General features: G+C 35.6%; 1 pseudogene; it reads left to right on the forward strand.

Moving 5' to 3' along the window:
* Window positions 1-470: 470 nt before the first annotated feature.
* LOC102961758 overlaps window positions 471-16,947 on the forward strand; it is a 183,555-nt pseudogene continuing 167,078 nt past the window's right edge.

Below are 16,947 nucleotides of genomic sequence, written 5' to 3' on the forward strand. Positions count from 1 at the left end.
TTGCTGATTTCTCTTTCCTTATAGTGAGAGCTCTTCAAATATGGTAGTGGGTACTTGACAACCCACATCCTATGAGGCAGAAAAGGTATCTTTCTAGTTTATAAACACAATCATAAGTCCTGACACAATTTGGACTCTGACCTTGTATGTTCTCCAAAGAGTTCACAGTTCTTTTTAGACATTACCTCATTAATCCCAAGATAAACTATAAGTACAGAAACTATGACATTAAAATTTATTTGGAAATACATGTGAAGAATTAATTGCCTAAAATAGGTCATCATGTAGAACATTTAAACTACACAAAATATTTATCTGTAGATACGTCTTATTTTGCTCATAAGCTTTTATACATAAACATTCATGGAAATCATATAGAACGGACCATTGAATTATTAATCCAGACAATTCAGCAAGAAAAATAGCCAATATTTTGTGCCTGACTTAAATAGGCACATCATGTCATTAACATGATCATCGTCTTCAAACCCATCATCATCATCGTCACCATCACCATCACCCATGACAGGCCTTCATCAATGAGTGTCAGCATTGTGCTAAGCACTTTATTATTTTAATTATCACAGACACTCTATGAAATAGGTACTAGAATTACCTGTCTCAAGGTGAGGAGTTCTAGGCCCAGAAAGTTTAAGTTGCCCAAAGGTCACACAGATAAGAGTGACGGGCATGAAATGTGTGTCTGTAAAACCTAATAATGATGATACTTAAATTTTGGTTTTAAAGGAGGAACTAAGATTATTGCCAACAGTATCATGAAGGCTGAAATAAAAAATCCAGAGGATAGTTTAAGCATAATAGGAAAAAGAACCAAACAAAAAAAAATTAAAAGTTGGTTCTTTGGAAGAACTAATGAAATTGATAAATGTCTAGCAAGACTAAGCAAGGTAATAAAATAGACAAAATATATTTTTTATCTTTATCTACCTATCATTTATCTATTATCTATCTATCTATCTATCTATCTATCCATCTAAGCAAATATAAACTTAAAAAGGAAAATTGTCCCACAGCAAGAAGAGACAATTACAGAACAATCTCATGTGTTAAAATAGATGCAAAAATTCTAACAAAATAAAGATAAAATTAGTAAAATAAATGATTAAATATTCACATGTGAACTAGTGACTCTGATTCATGGTGCTTAAGTCATTTTACCCTGTTTCTGTATTACTCAAAACATTCCTTTGGTCAGCTTCTTGCTACTAAATACCATTTTGCTATGGTTTTGTTTGGTTTGTTATTTTTTTTTGTTGTTGTTCTTCAAAGCAATTCGCTAACAGTATTTCTATAGGCAATGGCAAACCACAGAATGACGCTGAGAAAGTGAGTAACTTGACCACATTTGAGCTTTACCAGGATTATTTTGTTGTTGGAATGCAGAATACATTACACTGGAAGAAAACATACTGGAACCAATTAGGATGCTCTTTCAAGGCAAAGGTAATGCATACATGGACGCCTGTACTGTATGCGACTAAGCTGAAATAAGGTTCATGCTGTAGTTTGAACTATTTAGTTAAAATTAAGGCTTTCCAGCATACTGCAGGCATTTCTAACAGACATATGAAAATAAACTCAATGCCTCAAATTAGAGAAACTGAATAAGTAAATAACATTTAATCACTTGGTTTTTTAGAACAATATAAATTGTGCTTAAAATTATTAGATATAATTACCAGGTGAGTACAGTTAGATACACAAGTACAAAATAATTATTTAATGTTCTGCTATATGGTAAAATGACTAGTCATTCAATGTGTGGAAAGATACAGTCAAAAAAATTTACATCTATATAAATATAAAACAGATATAAGAAAATATTAAAATTAGTAAAAATATAGGTTTTAACACAATTTAAATGAAAGTACAAATCCTTATATAAATAAAAGCAAACTCTCTTACTAACTAAAGAACATAAAGTGATTTTAATGAGCAGAAACAATTGAAGTATTTTTGATAGAAATTTTCTTTAAGAATGAATGTTTTGGTAGCAGCATAAACAAATGAGCTGTTGTGTATAAAAGTCTATTTCACTTAAAAAAATAAATATCATATTTATGGTTCAAAAGAACAAAAATCAAATATTCCCCTTATTAAAAGTTATCTGTGTGTATTTTTCAGTTAATATCTATATTATGTATTTATTATTTTTAAAACTTTAGATTCATTTGTTTTGATGACTTCCATGGTCATTAATACTTTAACTAACTGATAGAATTGAAGTTGACTAAGATCTTGTCCGCTGCATGGAACAGGATGGTTAGAAACATGGGCTTTGGGGTCAGACACACCTGTCGTCAAACCCTTATAGTCCCATTAATGAGCTGAATGGCCATGAGTAATGCTGTGGCTTGAAATGTGTCCTCTAAAAAGGTATGTTGGTGTTCTAACCTCTGACATCTCTGAATGTGACCTTATTTGGAAATCAGGTCTTTGCAAATGTAATTAAGTTAAGACGAGGTCATTAGGGTGGTCCCCAATCCGGTATGACTGTAGTCCTAAAAAAAGACACAGACAGACATACAAAAAAAGAATATCGTGTGATGGCAGAGACAAGGATGGGAGTGATGCCCTTACAAGCCACAAAATACCAAGGTCAGCCAGCAACACCAAAAGCTAAGAGGAAGGCATGAAGCAGATTCTCCCCTAAAGCTTTCAGAAGCAGCATGGGCCTACAGACACCTCGATTTATTGCGAGAGAATATATTCACTACTTAAAGTAACCCAGCTCATGGTAATTGTCAAACAGCCTGAGGAAATTAATACATGTAAATGTGTTTTTTTTTAAGTTTATGTATTGATTTTTGAGAGAGAGAGTGAGAGAGAGACAGAGAGAGAGAGAGAGACAGAGGGAGAGAGAGAGAGAGAGAGAGAGAGAGAGAGAGAGAGAATCCCTAGCAGGCTCCACGCTCAGCACGGAGCCCAAATTTTTATTTAAGTTTTATTTAAGTTTAAGGTTTCCCGTCCTTCAGATAGATATAATAATTGTCTTTAAGGGCTTAATTTCTTTGTGGTCTGAGGTTCCTCATCTGTAAAATAGGAATAATAATAGCATCCACATCATAATGTTGCAAGGATTAAATGAGAGTTACATTGTAAAGCACAAACTCTTGTACCTGAAACATAGGAAATGGTTCATAAGTGTTTGCCATTTGATTATTATATCTGATAATTCTTGTAGTGTGCTGAACACAGTGCTTACACTTGTTAAGTATTATGTATTATTCTGTATAAATAAGATATATAAAATACAAGGTTACAAGGTGCCTCAAACATAGCAGGCCTTCAATAAATTTGTGCCAATATAATGAATTTACTTTTTAACTAAAGTAATTAATTTATTTTTATTATTTAATTTTTGAAGAAGATGTAAATTAATCTTTAATAAGCTAAAATAATTGTTTCAAATGGACTAGTTTATGCCTTGATGAACTCTAAGGTCTGTGTGAAGTCTGAATTTAGAATGAGCAACAGACAAATACTCCTAAAAGAATAGATATACTATTTGGAAAACAAAAAACAAAAACTAAGAGTATACCAAAAGACATCAATTCCATAATTTAAATAACTATTGTGATTATGAAAGAGATTGCCCTACTTATAGAAAACATGCATTGAAGTATTTATGGGGAAAGGGATCATATTATGCAACTACTTTGAACTAACTCAGTAAAATATTCTCTATCCCCCTACTATATTTAAATAGAGATGGATAAGAAAGTGGGTAAAATATTAATAATATAGGAAGTCTAGGGAAAGTCTACAAGAAAGAAGAATTTTTAGTATTTTTGCAATTATGCTGTTAGGCTAAAATTATTCCCAAATAAAAATTTAGAAAACTAGAGAGAATAAAACACATAGAAATTTAATATAAATTTCAAACTAACTGACTAGTCATTTAGCTCATCAAGTTATTTTTGATGAATGACTTAAAGCATGATTAAAATAGAATCTAGCTTGAATATTTTGAGACTAAATGGGAAACAGGAAGTACAGATACTTTGCAAATACCTATACTTAAACACAATTAGTTCAGAAAGTGATGAGCATTTCTTCACATTTTTCCTTTCATTCCAAACAATGGAACACATATAAACACAAAGGAAGTAATAGGTTTTTAAAAATTAATTGTTATGACCATTATTTCATTTCACCCACACAAAATCACCTGACTTGTTACCTCTCATAGTTCTATGGAGAGGTGAACATGGGAATGTATACCGGCAAATATTACTATATTATTTTAAGGAGCCACAACGCTGAAGAACATTGCTTTGAGTCTTTTGTTTCCATCAACAGAGTTGCCTGATGGGTTATTTTATAACCTTTTATAAAGAAAATGTTCCCACTTGTCTTACAAATACAGTGTGAACCATCAGATGCTATTTTTGTTTAATAATTTTCTACCCTTAAAGAGCTTTTCATTGTGTATAGCAAGTATCAAATTGGAAAACTGCCAAATTGACTCTAATTTAAGCTTTGATATTACCAATGAATCTCTTAGTAAGTATCATAAATCATCCTGTGGAAATATCAATGCATCCCAAAGCCAGACCAAAACAATTTCAGATCCAAAGGATCACAATGCCATATCAAACAAAAAGTTTAATCAGTCAGTAGATCAGAGCAAGCTTCAGTTATCTTCAGATAGACTCAACTACATTTTTAAAAATAAGTACATTAGCCTTCATTCATCTGCAGGGTAAGTTTTCCATCATTAGTACACATATGTTCCCATTTATTAAGAAATATCATTGTGACCAATACATGTGTCTTTTATACAGTGTCACTCATGTAAACACTCATCATAAACTGAGATCAAAACTTCCAATTTATGTTATAAGGAAGGAGGGAGCCTCTGCAGTGACAGTGTAGTTAACTGGTGGTGAAACTATCCAGGAAGCTAGGATCTTTTTCCCTAAGCAACAGTGAAACACCTTCATTCAAGTAAATTAGTACTCCTTGTTTTTAGGTTTTTTAATTTATTTTGAGACAGACAGAGACAGTACGAGCAGGGCGGGGCAGAGAATGAGGGAGACAGAGAATCCCAAGCAGGCTCCACACTGCCATCTGTGGAGCCCAACATGAGGCTCAAGCCCACAAACATTGAGATCACGACCTGAGCTGAAACCAAGAGTTGGACGTTTAACTGACTGAGCCACCCAGGCCTCCCAAGTAAATTAATACCCTTATCTCAACTGATTTGTTTGGCTAGAAGCATAAGAGGAGGAATTGTAAAATAAATTTAAAAGTTAGCGACTGTATTATTATTTATTTCTGAATGATTTGCCACCCCAGAACTTGGTTTAAAATAGCCATTTATTTGTTCATAGTACTGGGGATTGGCAACGTAGGCAGGGCTTAGCTGGCATGGTTCATCTCTGCTTCTTAAGGCATCAGCTGGACTCATTCATGCTGTTGTGGTCAGCTGGAAGCTCAGCTGGTTGGCCCTGGAGGGCTTCAGTTACATTCTTGGCAACTGGCTGGGGCTGCCAGCCAGGGCATCTCAGTTTTCTCCATATGGCATCGCCAGCAGGCTATCCCAGGCTTTCATGTATAGTATCTGGTTTCTAAGAGGGAAGAACACAGGCTGGACATCCTCTTGAGTTCCGGACTTGGAAGTCATACCATGTTACTCTACCACTCTGTTAGTCAAAGCAAGTCACAAAGCCAGTGCCTAACAAAGAGAGTGGAAATAGACTCCATCTCTTTATGAGAGGAATTGCCAACGTCCTATTGAAATAAAAGGCATTTAATAGAGATGAGAGAAATTGTTGCAGCCATCTTTGCAAACAGTCTATCATATTTGCATGTAAGTACTAGAATTTCTCCTTCTTTAAAAAAATAGCCCTAATACTGATTGTGCAAGATTTTCAACAAACGATTCCCTCTCCTTCACAGTTACTGTTTCTAACAGATTCATTTTATTTAAAAAAAAAATTTTTTTAATGTTTATTTGTTTTTGAGACAGAGAGAGACAGCGCATGAATGGGGGAGGGGCAGAGAGAGAGGGAGACACAGAATCGGAAGCAGGCTCCAGGCTCTGAGCCATCAGCCCAGAGCCTGACGCGGGGCTCGAACTCACGAACCGTGAGATCGTGACCTGAGCCGAAGTCGGACGCTCCGACTGAGCCACCCAGGCACCCCCTAACAGATTCATTTTAAATGCTTTCAAATAATTGTCTTGAATCCAGACTACTTGCTTTATATGCCTTTCAAAAACGCGTATAGTAATTCACTTCTAGCTCCGAATAACCCACTGTTTGTCTTCTCACAAAGACTAAATGCTGGTGTGTATGGATCTGTTTGTACAGCATCTGCACTCTGTCACTTGTAAAAATCCTAATATTTATCCCTTCTTTCCCTGAATTTTTGAAATCCCATTTTTCTTTTTAAATTCATCTCTCCTATTTCACATTGCCTGGATATTTTACGTGTATCCCATTATGACAAGTGTATTTTATAAAAGAAGTCGCAATATAGGAACATCCTTTCAGTGGTCTTTTTGACACACAAACTGAAATCAGAGTGGAGGGCTCCTTGGGAACAACGGGATGGTGAGTGACCTTTCTCTTCTTATTTCATTTATTTTATGAGTGGTCTCATTGATGTATACCAGGAGTAGGAATGTGAAACAAATTAAATAACATGTAGCCAGAGGAATTCAAGCTGAGATCTAAAAACTTTATCAAACAAAGACTTCATAACTGAGATCTTAGGAGAGAAACTCTGGAGCTAGAATAGCAATCTCCCCCAAACTCGGGCACAGGGCAGATTTTCTGTGAGTCTTCATTTGTGAAGATCTGGATTTCAGCCTGCTCTGTCACTTATAACCACAGGCATGAAGCACGTCCTGCTGGAGAACGGCTACAAAGCGGATGGCACAAATGTGTGGTTTCAGGAAATATAGCAGCTTTCAGAGATCGGTCATTACTTTCTTTCTTCTCACTTCTATCCTGCAAACCTACAAACACTGCAGGTTCGTCCATCTGCTAGGGTAGTAATATTATTTAGGGTATTAGTTCAGCTGATTTAATAGTGATTTATACCAAGACAGAAAGTGTATTTCATCCTCAGAGAAACGTCTGAGATGGAGGGCAGTTCTGTTCTGTGATCTGCCCCTGAGATGTGGAAAACTTCCCTCTCATCATTCCACGAAAATTTTGCCTGCTCTGAGCTGACTCCCCATGACTTAGTTCAGCCCTGGGGAACCGGAAAGAGAAGGTGGAGGGCAAGTAGCTTCTTTTTAGGGACATAGCCCAGAAATTGCACACGTCACTTGGTGTGCATGTCATTTGCCAGAATTAAGTCAGATGATCACATCTAATTCCAAGGAAGGATGAGAAATATAGTCCCTACCTGAATAGCCAACACTAAGCGATAGCTTGGCAGAGGAGTTTCTGTCACTGAAGAAAACAAGGAGACACATATATTCTGGAGGACAGTTAACCATCTCAGTCACGTTATTAAAGCCAAGTTGCAAATGTAACAAGTAGTCACCTCCAGAAGACAGTTTCCCATTATATATTTAAAACCTTAAATATGTATGTACACCTCAACACAATAATTATACCATTAGGAGTAGTACAAGAACAAAATCTGTGGATATGCCCAAAGATTTTACTATAATTATCATTGCAGAATTAATAATATGAAGGGAAAAAAAAAAACTCTTGGACTCCAACAACAGGTGATGGATTAATACAGGTTAAGAGCAATGTTAAAATGTAGGTTTGCCCACTGGAGTAGTTACATTATTAAGAATATTGGATCATCTGATTCCACAAAGACTCAAGTAACATGGACTACATGGGAAAAAATTTACAGTGTGTTTATTATTAAGTGAAAATAATGTGGGTATAACATAAATATGGTTTCATTTAATATCATCTTATCATTAATATATATAATCTTACATTCTTTTTTTAGTTTTTGTTTAAATTCCAATTAATTAGCAGACCGTGTAATACTAATTTCAAGTGTACAATTTAGTGATTCAACACACACAATACCCAGTGCTCATCACAACAGGGGCACTTCTTAATCCCCATCACCCATTTAACACATCCCCCCCACCCACCTACCCTCTGGCAACCATCAATTTGTTCTCTGTAGTTAAGAGTCTGTTTCTTGGTTTGCCTCTTTTTTCCCCTATGATCATTTGTTTTGTTTCTTAAATTCCACATATAAGTGAAACCATATGTTATTTGTTTTTCTCTGACTTATTTCACTTAGTACAATACTCTTTAGCTCCATCCATGTTGTTGCATATAGTAAGATTTCAGTTTTGATGGCTGAGTAATATTCTACCATATCTTCTTTATCCATACATCAGTCGATGGACATTTAGGCTCTTCCCATAATTTGGCTATTCTTTTTTAATTCTATAATTATCTTAATGTTATAAAGTGAAAATATCAAAAGGATATTAACGCAAAACACAGAATTCTAGTACCCTACCAATCTGACTTTTAAGCAAGTAGTCCTTTATCTTGGCTATACTTTGATTTAGTGCGGCATTAGTCACTAAGGGATCACTGCACTCCATTTTCCTCAGAACTTTTTTTGGTTGGATTGTGCCACGACAGGAGAAGGAATATGTTTTGGCTGCTGCAATGTCCTCAAAAGCAGCAGATTTCAGAATGCAATCGATCCACCTGGAAATCTGGAATCCACATAAATTGGTTCAGGGATGCTTACCCCTTTCTTGAGGGGTCTTATCCTTTAGTGTAGGCCTCCCTCAGGTATTAGCTACATTTTTTTTTAAAGGCAGCAAAGAGTTAAAATATGTATTGGCTTGAAATAGGGCAACAATAAACACATCACCTCACCCCCTAAATCTGATTTAAATGGGAAAATATCACAGAATCAGGGCTTCGTAAAACAGCCAGTTAAGAGAGTTGCCAGGAAAGGATTTAAAAAAAAAATCTGCTTGTTAAAAATATCTGGCCAGAATTGCAGTAGTGACTTTTCTGGCTGGGTTCTCTCAGTGTACACAATGGCAGAACCCTGTGATACCCATTTATATGACCATTGGGTTTCATTAAAGGGCTGGAGGTGTAATCTCCTAATAGATTTGTTTCTTTACCAACTGCTTAATGATGATAACTTCATCATGTTAGCAAACTGGATTACATATGTTTTCCTTTCATTCACCAGGGCCTAACTGGTAAATAGGCTGTCAACATTTCTATTTCAACCATAGTGTTTCAAGGGAATATGATTTGACTGAAAATCAGCCGCATACATCCACTTACTCAAAATTATTTTTATGTTTTCAAATCAAATAGTTCTGTAGCAGTTTAACCTTTCTTAAGGAAAGGAGGACAAATTTGGCCCACGTCTGCATCCACCAGTAGGGTTATTTTTTCTTCCTCAAATATTCTTGGAAGCTCCAATTAGTATTTTAGATTTTCTATGAATTGTTAATGATTGAGAGTCTATTTTGCATGGCACCCAGTTGGCAGCTAAGACCCTCCAACTAGATTTTCTCTATTCCTGCTGAGAGTGTAATAGTCAGGTCAGGGTCATGCTTGAATGGCTCTCTCCCTTAGAATAAATTATAGTTGTACATTTTTAGGAAAATTTAACTAAACGAAATCTCGCTTTACTTTTAAGTGTCCTAAAATAACTGTTCTAACATTCCCCCACCAAGATCACTTAGTATTGTCTTGTACATACTTTTGGATTAGCAGTTTGAGGAAGATCCAAAATGTCAACCAAAATGGAAGAACCAACGTCTGGTAATTCTCAGCTTCTTTAGAAATACTATGAGCTTAGTGGGTGGAAAAACATATTGAGGGATAATAATGATTCTTAAAAAGTAAACAAAAGGATCTATTAAGTTTTTATTAAACTTTGACTTGGAGTTGTAGTTTTTTTTTCTTTGATATATGTTGTTAAAATGAGCTTCTTTTAATCTACACTTTTGATCAAAATTCTTTGGCAATTCAGCACATTTGTATGATGGATAAATTTCCCCCATGAAAATGTTGAGCTACAATATGCAAGGTCATTTAAATTAAAAATATAATTAAAAAGATGTTGATTTAACAGAATATAAAAGAAGAATTGTTTTGCCTTCTCAATAGATGGAGAAAATTCACTTGATAAAACATAAATTCTTGATTTTTAAAAAATATACCAAAGTCAGAAGGAAGGAATGAAGAATACCTGTTAAAAACCAACAGGGTTGAATCACAATGTGAAAGCACTTAATGCCACTGAACTGTACACTTGAAAATGGTTAAAATCATAAATTTTACGTTATGTATATTTTAACACAATAGAAAAATATGCAAATTTTTAAGAGAATAGTGTGGGAAAATGCAAATAAGTATCTCGGTAACATATACTTAAATACTGAAAAACTATTTTGAATAGTTTGACAAAAATCCAAGCATTTCTTTTTTTCTTTTTAAAAAAATTTTTTTACATTTATTTATTTTTGAGAGACAGAGAGAGACAGAGCACAAGTGGGGGAGGGGCAGAGAGAGAGAGAAGGAGACACAGCATCTGAAGCAGGCTCCAGGCTCTGAGCTTTCAGCACAGAGCCCAACGTGGGGCTCGAACTCACACACCGTGAGATCATGACCTGAGCCGAAGTCAGACTCTTAACCGACTGAGCCACCCAGGTGCCCCAAAACTCCAAGCATTTATACTATCATGTTTAATCACGATATCATGACCGCTCTTGGTTTCTAGACATGGTACCAAGAACTTCATATTATTTCATTTAATTTTTACAGTTCTGTGAGATCAAAATTATTATTTGCATTTTATAGATAAAGTACCTGAGATTCAAGGAATTTAAATTATTTGCCCAATGCCACACAGCTAGATGGTCCATCTGAAAATAGCTTGACAAGGGGAATTCAGGTGTGTGGAGCTGAACTACACAAGAGTGAGTCCTGGCTTCACCAGTTAATATTGACAGTTAATATTGACTGACCTGTTGTGGTGAGTGAATTTGCCCATCTGAAAAGTGGGATAATAAGACCTACCCAGGAGGTTGTTAAGAAAGACAAAGCACTTGGAATTATACCTGGTAGATAGTAGGTACTTGTTAAATATTTGTGATGATTGCTGTTTGCCAGGCAGCAAACAAACAGAAAGCCAGAAAACATCTGACTCTGCAACTGATGTTTGTGGCACTTTTGCTCTAATGCCTCCTGTGGTTACACTCATTAAATTTCTCTAGACTGAAGACAAAAGGAAAAATCTTTAATAATTGAAACAAAATTTTGTCCCCCAAAAGATGAGTCTATAGCCTAATTCTTGGAACCAGTGAATATTACCTTATTTGGAGACAAGGTCTTTGCAGATAAAATCAAATTAAGGATTTGAGATAAAGAAATTATCATGGATTAGTCAATGGGTGCTAAATCCAATGATTTATAAGATATTATAAGGATAAGAGTATCCTTTAAAGAGCTGAATAGGAGAGATCTGACAGAGAAAAGAGGAGGAAGCAATGAGGCCAGGAGGCAGAGATTAGAACAGTGCTGAGAAAAGGCACAGATTGCCTGGAACCACCAGGATCTGGAAGACGTAGGGAACAGAATCATCCCTCAAGCCTTTAGAGGAAGCACGGCCCTGACATGACTTCCAAACTGAGAATAACTTCTGTTGTTTTACCAAAACAGCAAAACAAAACAAAACAAAACAAAAACAAATAAAAAAAATAAAAAACACAATGGGAAGTATCAAATTTTGTGGTGAAAATTTAGAGGCATGATCATTAAGGCAAAGAAAAGACAAGAATGCCTGCATGCCTGCTGTCACTATTTCTACTCAAGTTTAGTACTGGAAGTCTTAACTAACCCAAGAAAGCCACAAAAATCAGGAAAGAGACATAAAACTGTCCTTGTTTGGAATCAATGAGGAAAAGATGTCACAATAATCACAATTCATCATTCTTTCTAGTGAACTGGGGATCCATGGTGCCATTTCTTAAAACTGTTAACGCTAGAATACCTAGGAATCCTTGGAGACCACAAACTTTGTCTTAATTTTTCACTTCTTTCTGCTTCCCTTTCTCCTGCTCTACTCCATCTGTGTGCTCCCTGTCAGTCACCTCACTCTGACCGCTGTTCCCCTGACTGAAGAGAATTGTCAAGTTCTATGATGATCAGAATTGGCATTCTTCTGTTAGATTATTATATTTGATGGACATAGGAATGGTTGATTTAATTTACTATGTCATTGCAGGAAATACAAGTACATTAAATCAACACTTCACTCTGCTAAAAGTAATTTATTTTTAAAATATGATATGTTTATGACCTCAAAATCAAAGGCATATTTATATCCCCATTTCAATCAAATTACAACATGACACATCTTTTCAGCAGATGAGGTGACCAAAAAACAAGTCTAAGTCAACAATTTGGAAAAAAATAAAATGAAAATTGAGCTTGGAGTAATAACTTGGAAACTGGATGTTTCCATACTCTTTCCTTACTGTCCTTACACTTTAAATAGAGAGAAGGACTCAGTATGTATTTATATGTACATGGTACTTTGGGATACTTTGGATGTGTCCAAGTATGACCATATTGTCCAGGGGTTTGATAATTGGTAGAAATAATTGGTAACTGTGGTCTTGGACAATACATTACACTTAATATACATATAATATACATCTTATATATATAATAATGTACATATAATATACAACTTACCTATTTAATATTCATTTATATATGTATATATACAATATATAACATTGTTTATTTATATATATAATGGAATATTGTTAAGCCATAAAAAGAATAAAATCTTGCCATTTGCAATGACATGGGTGTAGCTAGAGAGTATAATGCTAAGTGAAATAAGCCAATCAGAGAAAGATAAATACCATAGACTTCACTCATGTGAGGAATTTAAGAAACAAAACAAATAAGCAAAGGAAAAAGAAAAAAAGAGAAAGAGACAAACCAGGAAACAGACTCTTTTTTAAAAAAACTTTATTTTTTATTTTAGAGAGAGAGAGAGTGTGTGTTTGAGTGGGGGAGGGGCAAAAGGAGAGAGAGAATCCCAAGCAGGCTCCATGCTCAGCATAGAGCCCGAGGCAGGACACAATCCCATGACCCTGGGATCATGACCTGAAATGAAGTCAAGAGCTAGATGTTGAACTGACTGAGCCACCCAGGCACCCATACAGACTCTTAACTATAGAGAAAAAAACAGATAGTTACCAGAGCAGAGGTGAGTGGGGGAATGGGTGAAATAGGTGATGGATTTTAAAGAGTACCCTTATCATGATGAGCACTGAGTAATGTATAGAATTGTTGAATCACTATATTGTATTCCTGAAACTAATATAACACTGTATGTTAACAGCCTATTGGAATTAAAATTAAAAACTTAATAAAAAAATAAAGTTAGTGGTCTGACACACTTAGAAATATCCCATTCAGACAATTTACTCTAATCATGTGATAGGCATTCAGTGTGTTTTTGTTGATTGATTCTAAATTGGAGTCAACTTATTTCAAATTATCTCTCTGCCTGGAGAGCTTCATGTGAGATTCAATACTACAGATTTTTCAGTTTCCCTATTTAGTCACAGCATTGCCTGCGATTCCTATTATCTAATTAAGTACCCTTGAGCCAGAACAAATGCACTCTTTGTTTTGAAGGCATGACCATGCTGCTTGCTGAGCTCTAGGAATAAAGCATCTTAAAATTGCTGCCATTTTAGTTTGGAAGCTAATGACAACCAATGAAAAATAACCCATCAAGTGTATGTCACCATCTTTGCAATCTGCCTGTACTTTCTTAAAGATCAAAATCTACAATTTTGTTGTAAACTTTACTTTCCCACCTTAATGTGGATTATTTCTGGCATTTGATCTTTTCCTTTATAAAAGCATTGATATATAACCATGATAGCCCAATTAATGTTGGTTTAATTGGATTATATGGATTGAGTTGAATTTTCTATATTAAGTGTGTCTCACTAACATAGATGAACATATGGAGAGAAGGCAGGAAATGGCTACATGCTTAGGGACCTAACAGGCACATGTAGAGTCATGGCATTGCACGTGTATGGTGGGAGAAGCCCTTGTCACAAAGAACCTGAGTTACTCGATAGTTTCTCTATATTTCATAAGGCTTCGCCAAGTGCATCTGGAAAATTGGCCGTACTAGATGCCAAAATGCTGCAACCATTCTTACAAGGGAATGAAAGAAGTTTAATTATAAGAAAATGATGCAACTTCAACTCCATTTCTCTTGAATATTTTCAACAAGACTGCCACCCTTAATTCTCTCAAAGATAATAAAAAGGTAGGAAAGTACCTGTACCTGGTCTAATAAGACTTCTTGTGCCACCTTATAAACTGGATTCTATGGCTTTATTTGCTCTAGGGTTAGATGCAAAGGCTTGACTTCCTACAAGTTGACCATTTTAGGCTCTTCTCATTGCTAGTGACTTTATTACTGAGCCCCTTGGAAAAAAAATCTTTATAAGATATTCTACATACATTTTTTGACCCTGAAAGAAAAATCTTCATCATTTCTTTTTAGCATCACCTCCAGTTTTTTTCTCCCCCACTTCCTCCAAAGTCTTCCTGCCAATATTAAAAAACAAACAGAAAGGCTGTCTATGATGTTTATTCTTAAGCATGGTTAGCATACCAAATATAGGGCATAAATACAGGGTATAAATATATGAACACACTGGACATAGAGAATCTCCAACTATCACTGTGAATTAGCAACAACAATAACAACAAAAACCCCTTATTAAGCCTTTATTCCGAGCTAGCCGTTGTTGACAGTGAGTTGAAACTTATATGGAACTTTAAATGGAATTTGGAACCTTAAAAATGTTATCCTCAAATTTGTGCTAATGTTTACTAAAAGATAATACTATGAGTCAAAATTAATTTTTGGCTACAACCAGTCAGCACAGTGTAGTAGCAAGAAGGTCTGAGCCACCTGCACTAAATAAAAGCTATGCCTTCTCGTGCACAACTCTCGGAGTCTTGGTTTCCTCGCATGGAAACTGAAAAAGCTCACCCTACCTGGCAAGGTTGTTGTAAAGGTAAAAAAGACCATAGATGATATGTAATACATCTACCTAATATTACTAATTAAGTTAATTTTAAAGTAAATAAAAATAAATACTCACGTATTGTTAAATTGAGAAAATATAGGCAAGTCATTCATAGAATTTACCATGCTTCCCACTGGGATTTCACATAAAGGACCCCCAAGGTCATCTTTCTGGAGAACATGTTACCCTCATACTGTTTCTCTTCACATACTCTTCCTCTTTACTCTTTACTCTCAGTGGTCATTAGGACCATCACTGTCCATATTTTCTATTACCAATACTTTTAGTTACCACCACAAACAGCTTACAACAGGGAGGCTTTAAGGACAACATAGAGAACATTCATTGTAGGCTTGTTATGTACCAGGAACCATTATCAGTTGCTTACTGTTTATATAGCATAGATACATTTATAAGTATAGATATTTTTATAGCATAGATATATTTATAGACAAAGGTGTTTTAAGAATGGCACTAAAAATTCTGTAATGGCCATAGACTCATGAAACATTATCTCAAAGTTATACTTGAAGAGATGGGAGATGAATTGATAGGGAGAGATGAAATAGTTCCCCATGCCCAAAGAACATAAGCTGGGCAATTTACAGATTTATTCACCAGATCTTATGTGTGCGTGCAGAGCCAACTCCTATTTATGAATAGTGCCTTGCCTAGCATGTGCTATAAAGAACTCCATGAATATTTATAAATTAAAAAGATAGAGACTGATCATTAGATTCTGAATGAAGGTTTATAGACTTGCACTAAAATAGGATTTGTATGTATGCAGCAAGCAGAAATTAAAATTTTTCTGTAGGAATCCAAATGTTAGTGACACTAGAACCCACTCACACTGTCTGCCCTTCTGCTTGGACTTAGTCTGGGACAGGAATTGCACACAGTGGGTGTTGAATGGAAGTTCTCAGCTTTTGGGTAATTTTAGAAGGAAACAGAGAACAGCAAGGTGCAAAGTTAAAATGTTTTTATTCAGGTTTTCCTGAGGGTTTATAGAAAGGTCACATTCACTTGGAAGTAGTACAAGTTTCTGGAGACAATAGCTCATGTAACCATTAGGGAAAACCACATACAAAAAAAATATATTAAGGATAGGAAAGTCTTGCCCATGGCAGTCCTTTCAAAATCTAATGACAAATGTCAGAGTGCCTTTGGACCAGTAAAATGTGCCACATTTCAGAATGCTAGAAAAGAGGGCTGCCATTGTAAAGTGAGTCCCAGAAGAAGGCTCTCAATCATTTACATACTTAGTCTGAGACTTTTCATCTGTAACATACACATTGGCTTCCCCAATCACTGGAGAGTGCAGATTTGCTACTGAATAACCAAAACACATTTTTATATGCCCCAAATCACTGAAACCCTCTACAAAGAAAGGCATGAATACAGGGTAAAGTTATGAGCCTGTGTTCACAAAGTGAGCCCAAGTGGTTTTGACTGTCGAGAATTAAAAAGCATGACCATCTCATCCCTGCAAACCATGAGGTTCTCGGTGCTTGTGATTCATCTAAATCAAGGGCAAAATGGAAAAGGGACTGTTTTTCCAAAGAAGCATTGCTGCCATATCAGGAACAGCCCTACACGCAAATTCCCATAGTAGTTCTTGTTAAGGGATCACCCACGCTGCCTCATTAACTTAATTACATTAAAAAGTCACATCGAGGACGCAGATGGGGATTTTCTGTACCTCTTAAAAAGAGAGCAACTCCCACATCAGCTTTCTTCTTTGGCCTTGATCATTACTTGCCATGGAAGGGGACCCTCAGCTGGTGTAGACAGCCCTCTAAATGTAGGGAATCTCTGAAGAATCCAAAAGGCAATAATATTTGCCTCTACCCTTG

The sequence above is a fragment of the Panthera tigris genome, chromosome C2 (genome assembly GCF_018350195.1).
Source record: "Panthera tigris isolate Pti1 chromosome C2, P.tigris_Pti1_mat1.1, whole genome shotgun sequence".
NCBI classification, from domain to species: domain Eukaryota; kingdom Metazoa; phylum Chordata; class Mammalia; order Carnivora; family Felidae; genus Panthera; species Panthera tigris.